The sequence below is a fragment of the Heterodontus francisci genome, chromosome 24 (assembly GCF_036365525.1).
Source record: "Heterodontus francisci isolate sHetFra1 chromosome 24, sHetFra1.hap1, whole genome shotgun sequence".
Classification (NCBI taxonomy): Eukaryota; Metazoa; Chordata; class Chondrichthyes; order Heterodontiformes; family Heterodontidae; genus Heterodontus; species Heterodontus francisci.
The window spans coordinates 52708565-52721560 of record NC_090394.1 but is presented as its reverse complement, the minus strand read 5'-3'; positions in this window follow the sequence as shown (position 1 = coordinate 52721560).

Here is a 12996-nt window from a genome sequence, read left to right as displayed (position 1 = left end):
CCCACTTGGGTTAGTTGCCTAGCAACAATCCAACTTTCAGCATCAATGATCATTGTCGGTGATCAGTTCTCTTTCAGTACAGGTTGCCCATTAGTTAGGGGTCTGATGGACATCTGAAAATCATTAAAAAATATTATGACTCATTTCTACTCGTATAATTGTAGTTTTCATACACATTTTAATGAATTAAACCAGATCTCATATTTTTAGTTTAGAGCAGTTGTTTAGTAACAATAGAGATTTTAATGAGGTAATGCAGAAAGGGCACCCACAGTTTGATATCTTGGTCGAATAACATTGGCTAAATCCGTACTAACAAAAAAGCATGCTGTATTGGAATATGGGAAAACATTGTACCCTTTAATTCTGAATAGCTTGTTATTTGATTTGTAAAGCTTGATTTTGTTATTGAAAATCAACATAATCAGATACTTTTTAAAAAATCTTCCTCTAACAATAGGTGAAATGCAGTACGAAGGACTGATCTCACCTTGAAGTCTGTCCTTCTCAGTAGGCGTGAAACTAAATTCAGTCTGGTGTTCTGTTGTGAAGTTGTCCCCTATATTTAACCTGGTGAGTATTGCATATCATTTGGTAGTTGCAAAATCTGCACATTTTCTGTCACATATTGAGCAAGATTGAGCTGATAGGGTTAGATAAAGAGTGGTAGAAGGAAGCCTAAGCGGTGCATAAGTGCCAGAATAGGCCTGTTGGGCCAAATGGCCTGTTTCTGTGCTGTACAATCTATGTAATTCTATGTCACATTTTTCTCCCATTAGAAGTTGGTTCACAGACTAAATTAATTGATTTGTAGGACCATAGTATTAAATAGCAGAGTTTATTTGGCAGACTTTAATCAGTTTTTATGATCTAAGCTCCAATTTCAACTTGGTGGAACACAAATCAGGGGGCAGATGAGCGGGATGACCGGTCGATTTTGAACTCCTGGGCTAGGATTTTATGCTGGTGATGGGGGTCTTGATGTCTGAAAAAAGCGATGCCGAGAACCCAGCGTTGCCTCTTCTCCAAAAGGCCCGTCGAATCTAGTGCCAATCAGGCACTTAAGTGGACAGCGACAGGACTTCCATGGGATCAAGGAACCTGTCACTGGAAGTCCTGCCCTTGGAGAGCTTCCGGCCAATCAGAGGCCAACAGCTCTTCCACTGAGTAGCGCCACCTTGGAGGCGGTGGCTGCTACCAGATGACCATCTACCCAAGGCCCAGGAGCAGCGCTAGACCCAGGCCACAGGTAGGTCAGGGCAGGTCTCGTGGGGTGGGGGTCGCAGGGGAGGGGTTGTGTAGGGGGGATCCGTAGGAAGGGCATGGGGGTGGCTCTCAGCCCACCCCCTTTCCCAATGCCAGGTCCGTCATTTAGGCTCTAAGTGCCTTTTAACGAGGACCCTCTCCTCTCCTGCCGGAGCTGGGAACCAGCCCACATGGGTTTATCATGCCATGTTTCCCGTGCAGCAACAGGGCCACCTGCTGAGGCCATTAATTGAGCATTAATTGCCCAGTTAAGGGCATCAATTGGCAGTGGGGCAGGAAGGCTGTTCAATGGCCTAACTTTTGACGGAGGTGGGAAGATGGCGGGACCCCCCCCCCCACCCCCGCCACCATCCCACCCAATTTTATGCTTTCCCCGCCTCGAAATCCACCGTAGGAGAACTTCATTTCAAATATGATTGATGGGAAGCTGCCTCCCCACCATCACGGGACAAGCATCTATCGAGGTTGATTCCCTACTTTGAATTTTGTTTGAACAATGCTGGAAACAACTGTGGCAGTGGAGATGATTCAGATGGTTACCCTGAGCTTTCCTGATGGCTTCACTAAGGTCCTGGTAGATGAGGTCAGATAGGGGAAGAAGGAAGATAACAATCAGCCACAGGAGCATACCCAAGGCCACGCTTGTACAGACTTGGAAAGAGTTGGCTGACAGGGTCAGTGCCACCAACCCCTCTAGGATCTAGTTTCAATGTAGGTTGAGATTCATTGACCTCAAATGAGCAACAAGAGTGAGTACAGCTTTTCATCTCTACCTCTCCTCTCTCAATAACGCCTGCCTACACTCCTTTCACCTGCTCACCATCACTCTCAACAATTCCTTCTTCTCCAACACATCCTTCAGCATACAATTGCAAGGACACACCGCAACTCTTTCTTTCTCACTTCGAACAGCCTCTCCTTTTCCTTTGCTCTCCCAACTATATACTAACACTATTCTTTCTCACATACGAGCACTTGCATCAGCAGCAACTCTTCCAAGCACTTTTTTTCTCACTTCACATTCCATGCACTTTGCTTTTTATTTTTTATATCTCAATTCTCATTCAACCCTGCTTCTTTTTCACCTCTCAACACAGATGTGTGTTATTCCTTGCATTATATGCACACGTCCTACACATCTCCACTTACCTTTTCAACAGCTATGTACTAACTCTCCCTCTCTCTGCAGGACAAAGCAACTTATAATTCCAGGGAGAGGACCAAGATGGAAGGAGCACCTAATATTTTAGCCCTCAACCAAATAGAGCAAGAAACTGTGGAGACTAGTGGCCCAAGCAGAGCCATGAGCATCAGGGTAGGTTTGGCTTGTGATACACCTGAGTAGGTTGTCTACATATTACTTCTGACCCTTCATTCACCTCAGCAAATATTCAGAAAGAATCATAACTTCAAGCTGTATTCTAAAGACCTGCTAATGTCCAACCTCTCAGTGCCATCCTAATTCTTGCCCATTCTCTCGGTCTTTCTGGGTATCAAGAGACTCCTGAAGAAAACTCCTCGAAGGAGGGCAATCCTCCTGAGGTGCATTGTCATGTGCCCTATCCTCTCAGCATCTACCCTGTCAAGCTCCCTCAGAATCTTATATGTTTCAATAGGATCACCTCTCATTCTTCTAAACTCTAATGAGGATATGGAAGTCCTTGTGATTCTTAAAGACAATGGGGTCTTGTGAAGGAGCCTGCAGGGTGACATGGGTACAATCCATGAGGTCCTGTACCTGGGGGAAGCTGCAATCAGTGCGAACCCCAAACCCTATCCTGCTGTTTGTGGCTGTCCATGGCATCAGTCAGTTGCTTAACGTAAGCATTAAATACAGATAGACTCATTTTACTGATTTCCCCTGTGGCAGCCTGGAAGGAGTCAAAGTTAAAGACATAAAGGACAGCAGTGACATTAGCAGCAGCAGCCAACAGCTGCAAGTTTTGTTTCAGGAGATGACTCTGTGAAAGCCTCTCAAGAGAAGTACAGACTCTTTACACACTACTCCTTAGATAAATGCAGGTTTGTTTCCCTGAACCTAGACACTCTATTGAGAGGGTAAGGACTCATGCAAGCATGAATCCTTCTATTTGGTCTGCGTCTGTTTGCTCTTGCTGCTACTCCTCTTCCTTCTCTGTAATTGCCAGAAAGAACACCATGTAGAAAAATGTGTATTACCAGAAGCCCTCTGAGAGTTCAGAATGTTGTACAGGCATCTTCAGCATTTTAAAACCATTTGAACAACAAAGAAAAGCTCTCTAAAGCAAGCAAAATTTCTCCCAAATGCTTTGCAGCATTTAACCTCAGAGCAGGTGAGAATCCCTTTAAATACAACTGGAAATGGCCACCTCGTGGCTTGCATTATTCCTGATTTCCAGGCAAACGGAGGAACTGGCAGTAGAAATGCAGTTAGAGATGAAAATTACATCATGTTTTTAATTGTGTAATTTTGCCCAATTTGCATACATTAGTGAGGTTCATGCCTGTTCTGGTGGGAGCTTTGGCTGCCTAGATTAAGGGATACCTGAAAATCAGAATGGGAGTAAATCAACGGTTTGATTTTTCTCTGATTTTGGTCCTGCTGCCAACTCGTTTTTAGGTGTCAACAGGACAGTAGCAAGACAAAAATTATTTTTCTTGTTCTTGATATGAATACATTCATCAACCAATCTAATTCAACAATCAAATGGAGATGGATATGCACTTTGCTCTAAATTGTGCAAAAAAGAATGAGAGCACTTTTAGTACATAAGAAAATATGAGATTGGAGCAGGATTAGGCCTTTCGTTCCTTTGAGCCTGCTCTACCATTCAATAAGATCATGGCTGATCTTTGTTGTGGTACACATTTAAGTAGGTACGGCTATGATCTATGTACATCACCAAATAGAAATGATGTAAGGTACCACATGATAAGTAGTCTGCAGTGTGTAATCATCCAAGTAAGACGTGTTATCAAGAGTTCTCCAAGATTGTGCATGTGGTACATAATCGGCATGAATAAAGAACCCACATTTGAGTTTACCAATCCCATTTGAGTGGTTGTTGCATTTCTGTTCAGTAGTAAGAGATAGAAACACAATAGGGTGGCAACTTGTGGTTTCTGAAGATTTTTGAGTATTAAGCTCAACATCTACAGCATCATGGCAGCCAGTGCAGTTTGAAGTCAACTCCTTTATGAGTTTTATATGTTTCAATGAGATTACCTCTCATTCTTCTAGACCCTATGGAATATAGGACTAGTCTACTCAATCTCTCCTCATAGGACAATCCCCTAATCCCAGAATCAGTCTAGTGAACCTTTGTTGCACTCCCTCTAAGGCATGTATATCCTTCCTCAGGTATGGAGCCCAAAATTGTACAAAATACTCCAGGTGTTGATTCAATAAGGCGCTTGATAATTGCAGTAAGACTTCTTTACTCTTATACTTTAATGACTTTGTAAGAAAGGCTAACATACCATTTGCTTTCCTAGTTGCTTGCTGCACCTGTATGTTAACTTTCTTGTGCATGAGAACACTGAGGTCCCTCTGAATGCAAACATTTCCCAGTCTCTCACTGTTCAAAAATTATTCTGCTTTTCTATTTTCTCTACCAAAGTGGTCAACTTCACATTTCTCCACATTATATTTCATCTGCCATATTCTTGCCCACTTATTAAACGGGCTGGATTTTACCAGCCCCTCGACGTTGTGGGTCATGGCGGGGGGGCCCGTAAAAAGCTTGCGGGAGAGACCGGCCACAACCCATGACACCAAGAAGGCCCCGCCGCATATTGCCGGCAGTGGCGAGGCCTCGGTGCGGCCTCACCACCACCAAGCAGCAGGGCCTTCATTTCCCTCCTAAAATTCTTGCAAATAAATGTTAATGAACTTACCTGGACCGGGGGGGGGGGGGGGGGGGGCGTCCCATGGTGATATTATGGGCCTCGGCAGCAACGCACGCGCCTTCAGAACTCCATATTCCGAGGTGAGACACTGGTGGGGAGGGGGGAGGACTGAAATTATCAGGGCGGCAGGGGTGGGGGAGCGGTGAAGACTGCTCTGATTGTTTGCGGGGATGGTGGGAAGGGGTTTAGGGTCACAGGGAATAAAGTTCGGGGGGAAAGGTTGTGAGTGAGAACTCACTTTTAGGGGGGAAGGGATAGGGCAAAAAATTAACTGTTTATTCATTGGAGGGGTTGGAGAGGGGATTGCAGGTGTGGACAGATTTTTATTTCAATTTTTAAACAAACTTGTCCCTTTAAACGTTTAAATTACTTCTAAGGGCTTGAAGCCCTGTAAAAATGGTGCTGCGCCTGCACGGTGGTGCCGGATGCCGTTGCTGGGGATGCGTGGCTGCCCCTCCACATCATCGGGGGCAGCTGCTTTGCGCCCTCCATTTAAATGAGCCCCCCCATGAAATATCGCGGGGGCTCAGCGGCGGCGTTTGGAAGGCTGTCGAGTTCAAAGCACGCCACTGCGATGTGTGGCGCACTAATAAATTTCAGCCCAATCTGTCTATATCCTTTTGCAGCCTCTTTGCATCCTCTTCACAGCTTACTTCCTCACCTAACTTTGTATCATCAGCAAACTCAATCCCCTCATCTAAATCGTTGATATAGATTATAAATAGCTGAGGCCCAAGCACTGATCTTTGTGGAATCCTACTAGTTACAGCCTGCCAACATGAAAATGACCTGTTTTTCCTATCTCTGTTTTCTCTCCATTAACTTATCCTCAATCCATGCTAATATATTACCCCCAATTCCATGAGCTCTAATTTTTGTGTGATAACCTTTGGTGTGGCACCTTATCAAATGCTATTTGAAAATCCAAATCCACAGATTCCTCTTTATCTAGCTTGCTAATTATAACCTCAAAAAACGAACAGATTTGTCACACAATTTCCCTTTCAATAATCTCTGCCCAATTACATTATGATTTTCTCTGTACCCTGTAACTGCGTCCCTAATAATGGACTCTAGCACTTTCCCTACTACTGATGTCAGGCTAATTGGCTTATGGTTCCCTGTTTTCTTTCTCCATCCTTTTTCGAATAGTAAGATTATGCTGTGGTGAATTGTGTAGATTCAAACTAAATCTGTTTTTCTTAGCATTTACCTTTAATGTAAAGTATCAGTCCATCAGGACTCAGAAAGAAGAGCTTGGATTATTTGCATTGGGAGAAATTATTAAAGACCAAAGGTCACAGACCTGAAAAGCTAACTCTGTTTCTCTCTCCACAGATGCTGCCAGACCTGCTGAGTATTTCCAGCACTTTCTATTTTTATACCAAATTGACAAGGCAGGAACAAAACAGATTTTGTTTCAGCACAGAGTTGGGGGTTTGCAATTAATTATCACGTTTGAATATTAAATATGTCATAATATGACAAAGGCTAAAAGCAACAAAAATTACGTTCACTGGGATAGTTTAGTTACACTAGAATTTAAAAAAAAAATATTTGCAGGTGTCTGTAGGTTACAAGATTTGTATCACTATAAAGAGAATTTAATAAATCGTGATAGCTTGAATTCATTTCCTCTGAAGTATGCTTTTTTAAGTCGGGATAATGATTTCATAAATGTCAGTTCTCATCATACTGCTAATTTTTAAGAAAAAGTTGAATAAAAGCAGGCGTGTTTACAAAATCCTAATGTTAATTAAATTTATTTCACCCCAACCATTACTCATAGCATTGGAAAATTCTTCCTGTCTTTTGTCTAAAAAAATATCTATAGCAACTAAAAATTGCAACAATTCTTTACCTTTAGTAATGCTAGCTCAGCTACAATCAGCGCTGTGCTTGCAGAATAAAATATGGCATCATGACACAAAGGCAGAGCTCTGTTTTAAACAGAATAATGTACAAGTATGTTAGTCACTACATCTCTTGTTTGATCTCATTGACAGTCTCGATTAAGCAGAGATCAGATAATAGGGAAAAATACATGATACATATTTAATAATGGAATTGTATTATTGCTTTCTTCTTCTACTCAAACTTCGGATCGTGAAATTGTTATGATTTTATTTCAGTCACCAATTTAAATTGCAGGTGTCCACCTTGATGTAAATAGTAGGGGCTTCCTGTGAAGAATATCTTTTCCACTATGGACATCTTGATCCCCTTATTTAAATTGTCCATGGGATTTGTATCTTGCAGGCAGCAATATATATTCTTTTTCTTTAGTGCACTCTGTCTATTATACTTCATTGGATTTATGTAGGAAGCAATAGTTGATTGTTTGGGTGACCATCTGCAAACAATCTTTTATGTAAATCAGAAAATTGCATGAGACATTTGTTTTTGGTCCAGGAATGCAGCTGTTGGAATTTCCCAGGACTGATGATTTTGACAGCTGGTAGTTTAAAAGCTGGAGTTTGTAACATTCATGTGTTCTTCCAAATTTTTTGTGTCTGATCTAATGAAAGACCCCAGTCTGGCGTTTCTGTGTCTGGGCACATTGGATCATCTGTGCACGTAGAGCAAAATTTATCAAGGAAGATTGCACATATGTAAGAGAGCCTGCCCAAATTTCCATCCATTTAAATTAATGGATGGAAAATCAGACAGAAGTCCACTTTTTAATTTGTTGGCCAGTGTGCATTAATTGCTCATTCTTAGTTGCCCTAAAAAAGTGTAGGTGGCCCTTCTTTTTGAACTGCTACAGCTCTAATGCTGAAGGTGCTCCTGAAGTTGTATAATGTAGCAAAGTCAAGGATATTTATCCACAGTGATGAAGAAAAAATAACATACATCCAAATTAGGATGGTGTGTGCTTGGGCAGTGTTTTTTAATCACTACATTACTGCTTTTTTCCTTCTTTGTGGTAGAGGTTGCAGAAGAGGGAGGTGTTGTCTAAGGAACCTTGCTGAATATCTGCAGTGTATTTTGTAGTTAGTATATACTACAGTCACAGTGCACTAATGATGGAGGGATGAATATTTAGTCCAAAAGTGGTGTTGCCAATCAAGTGAACAGCTCTGACCTGAATTGTGCCAACTTCTTGAGGGTTGTCACAGCTGCACCCATCCAATTGAGCAGTGTGTATTCTATCATGCTCCTGGCTTCAGCCTTGTAGGCGGTTGAGGGGCGAGCCACACATTATAGGGTACCGTGTCTCTACTCTGCCCTTGTAGCCATATTGCTGATATTGCTGATATGAATAATCCAGTTAAACCTCTGGTCTGTGGTAATCTCAGGATGTTGATGGTGGGGTGCTCAATGCTGTGGAAGGTCAGGAGAAAATGGCTAGGCCACTTTTATCATGATTATTACTTGGTTATTACTTGGCACTGATTTGAGACAAATGTTACCTGCCACTTGCTAGCTCATGCTTGGATGTTTTTCCAGTCCTGATGTAGGCTGGTATCAGCTGCTTCATTATTGGTGGAGTTGCAAATTGAGCTAAACATTGTGGAATCATGAATGAACAATCCTTATGATGGATGAAAGGTTATTGATAATGCAGCTGAAGGTACTTGGGACTAAGATGCACCCCTGAAGAACACCTGCAACAATGTCCTAGTGCTGCACTGATTGATCTCCGACAACCACGGTCATCTTCCGTTGTGTCAGGTATGACTCCAGCCATTGGAAGATTTTCCTTTTGACTCCCATTTATCACAGTTTTGATGGGACTCTATGGTGCCATGTTCTGGTTCAATGTTACCTTGATGTTGAGGACAGCTCCCATCGCTTCTGGCATTCAGCTCTTGTGCCCATTTCCGGATGGATAATATTTGGAGCTGAGTTCTCTCTGGTGGAACCTAACTTTGTTTCAGCAAGCAGTTAATAGGCGAGTAGATGTCATTTCTCAGCTCCAAATATTACCCATCCAGACATGGACACAAGAGCTGAATGCCAGAAGTGATGTTAATGACAGTATTGGTGACTACTTCCATCACTTTACTGATGATTGAGAGGAGTCTGATAGTGTTGTAAATGGTCAGGCTAGATATATCCATTTTTTTGTGAATAGGACATGCCTGAGTAATTTTCTACATTTTTGAGCAAATATTTGTCTCAGAGCTCCACTCGAATAGCTTGGTATAGGGAAATAGTTAACTCTGGTGCATAGCTCTGTGAGTGTGTGATCCTCCCCACCTGATTTTGTTCTATGCACTCCATACAGGCAATTCAATATATCTAAGTTTAGAAACTGGAAATTCTAACCCCATAAGTTATGATATGGGATGATTCAGTGCTACAGAAAATCTTATGAGAAGTTGATACCTGCTAAAGTAGTCAGGCCAGAAACCAAAGCTTTGTTAACAGAGCCTTTTATCGTTTAGCTAACAAAGTTCTGAGTCCCTGCCTCAGCCCATCGGCTACTGAAACTCTCATCCATGTCATTGTTACCTCCGGACTGCTGTCCTGGCAGGCCTCCCGTGCACCCTCCGTAAACTTCAGCTCATTTAAAACTCTGCTGCTCGTATTCTAACTTGCACCTAGTCCCATTCTGCAGTCAACCCTTTGCATGCTAGCTCCTGATCCGGAAATGCCTCGAATTTAAAGTTCTCACCCGTGTCTTCAAATTTCTACATGGCCTTGCCCCTCCCCATCTGTGTAACTTCTTATAACCCACTGAGATCTCTGCACTCCTCCAATTCTGGCCTCTTGCACAGGCCCAATTTCTATTGCCCCACCATTGTTGGCAGTGGCCTCAGCTGCCTGGGTCCTGAGATCCCTCCCTAAACCTCTCCATCTCTCTCCCTTCTCCTTTGAGACTCTCCTTAAGACTTGCCTCTTTGACTTAATGTCGGCCAGAAGTATGTAGTGTGCAATGCTGATTTGATGCCAGGGCTGCCATTTTGGACTCCATGTTCCAGCCAATGCTCTCTTTTAACCTCACACAGCTGAACACAATGCTAAGCAACAGAAAGAACCCCCCACCAGTGCTATGCAAAGGGATCAGCAACTACCTACAGATTAGTTGTTGGTTGATTTCTTCTGGCTGTTGCTATAACACTACACATTTTTGATTCTTTCCTTAGTTGTTTCAAATTTCCAAAATCTACAAGGAGTAGTATGGCAGTTTACTTTTCAAAAAATGTGCTTTACTTATATAATTTGTAAAAGTACAATACATAACAATTCAAATTTGACATTACATAAATTGCAACACAGTTCAGTTTCTTTCAATGCAGAATGTGGCTGTCTGAGGTTCCTCACTAACCTTACAATTACAGGCTATATTTACAATATGCATTTTATGTCAAATATTCCGAGGGGTTCCAGCCCTTTGGTATACTATGGCAGGAGGGCCTTAGACTATGGCCTTTCCCCATTGAGCCTTTGAGTCGGCTGCCCCAAGCTTTAGTGCGTCCCTCAGTACATAGTCCTGGATCTGGCCAGCGATGCCCATATCCCATGAATGAATAAAAAAAATCTTGGAATGTGCCAGTCTGCAACACCTGGATATGGATAGCTCTTTGCATTGCAAGACCAACAAGTTTTGAGCAGACCAAAGAGTGTCTTTCACCGAGTTGAGTGTCCTGCAGGAGAAATTGATGTTTGTCTTGATATGAATCCCTGGGAACAGCCCATAGAGCACAGAGTCCTGCATTATGCAGCTGCTCAGGATGATTCGCGACAAAAACCATTGCATCTCTTTCCAGATCTTCTTTGCAAAGGCACATTCCAGTAGGAAGTGGCTGACGGTCTCTTCCCCACTGTAGCTGCCTTGAGGGCAGGGAGGGCCCTTCTTACCACCAGCCAAGCTGCATCTTGGTGAGTGTTTGAAAGTTCTGGCGTTGAGGCATTCTGCCAAATGAATTTGTCCATCTGCTCCAGGAACCATCAAGCAGGAGCCACCATCTCCTTTTCCCACAGGGCCTTGAGAACATTAACATGTGGACCACTGCCTGAGGAATTTGTGATCAAAGGTATTTTCCTCCTCAAACTTTTTTATGAGATCAGGTGATATGGCATGGTCCAACTGAATGGATCATTTTGCGGCAACTTGGCCAGACCCATCTTTCACAACACCAGGGACACACAGAACCTTGGTGTTTGCATACCGAGGATCTATACACAGTTTGATGCAGCTGCACACAAATGTGGTCATCAGGATGAGGGCGACACAGGTATGTTTTGCTCCCTTTATCTAAAGATTTGTATATGGTGTACCTGCGGACATTTTCGATCTTCAGATAAAGCGGAAGATGGTTCAGATGGTGTGGCAGGTGCTAAGCACTTTTTGCTGACTGCAAGGTTTCTCCACTAACCAGTTGTTCCCAGACATGGGTTCACTAGTAGACCTTCCTCTTGGTAGTGAAGGTGACCGTGGCTTCTTTCTGTGGTAGTCCTCTGTGCCATCTGCATTTGACCCACCATGGCAAGCCAAAGGCTGGCTACTGGGCAACGAGAGTTATCCATTCATGACATGGCTCATGACTATGGTCCAGAAACCATGTACCTGTGCAAAGCAGGCCGACAGCGAGAGCCATATTCCCACAAGGAATACCACAGAGCACACCATCATGCCACATTGCATGCACAATTAAACAAACCAACCACCCTTGTGCTTTCCCTTAGTGCCTGTCTTCCGTGTGCCTTTGCCTGTCCTAGTGCTTCTACAAAGTACTATCCCAGTGGCTGCAGCATAACTAGTGGAAGGCTGCTTACTTTCAGCGAAGGAGATTGTAGATGGCCTTGCAGGATGCATTTGAGCAGCTCTGGGCCCAGAAGGCCTGACATCAGACTGCACCATCTCTGTATGGGCGTCAGCAGTCTGGGCTGGCTGGCTGACAGGCAACAGTAAGGACACCGGCCAAGGGCAGGGATGGGATCACTATTGCCGTCATCCTGAGAGAGCAGGTTCATGCTCCCTGAAGCCATTCCTACTCACCCAGGGCAGCACCTTAGCTATCTTAGTAATCTGTTGGACAGATTGCTGGACTGCCGTGACACCATGCAAGCACTTTTGCGCACTGTACTCCACAGCCATAATGGATGCTGTCTGAGTTTCCACTGCAGCACTCAGATGTTGGGTAGCTGCTGCCTGTGCTGCAATGCAAGCTAAGACATTGACCATCAGAAGCTGGTTCCACAAGTGTTTTGGTGGAGTTGGCCACCAGCTCCATGCTGGAAAGGATGGGCTCCAAGCTCTGCATAAAGCCATTTACCAAATTGGTGCCGGACTCCTCCAAGCTCCATGACATTGAACTCAAGCTTTCTAGCAAGCTTCTCAATATACCAAAGATTTCAGTATGTACACCTTTCAACATTTTCCTGTAGCTTGGCTGATCCAAGTTCTCATTTGAATTCCCTGCAGCAGATCTTGTGACTGACCTCACCTTCCAGCGAGCTCACATCTGCACTATCCTTGCCCCCAGGCTTGGCTGCAGCGTACTGGTTCTTGGTGTCTCACCATGTGCAAATCCTGCCTCTCTAGTTAACTAGTTAACTTAATTAGTTTAAAAAACTAAAAACTGAATTAATTGCATAAACTTTAATTAATTAAATATATTTAACAAGATTAGATAGAGATGCAATTGCATCTGCAGCATGTGGCGTGTGGAAAGCAGCATGATCCAAGACAAAGCCAATTTGGTCGTAAAAATAGAAAAGCAGTATATTTTTTAAAAGGTATGAAACTGGCAACTTGATGTTCAGAGAGACATGAGGGTACTCATAGAAGGAACGCACAAAGATAACATGCAGGTGCAGCAGGCTATTAAGAAGGCAAATGGCATACTGGCCTTTATTGCAAGGGGATAGGAGTACTGGAATAAAGTAGTC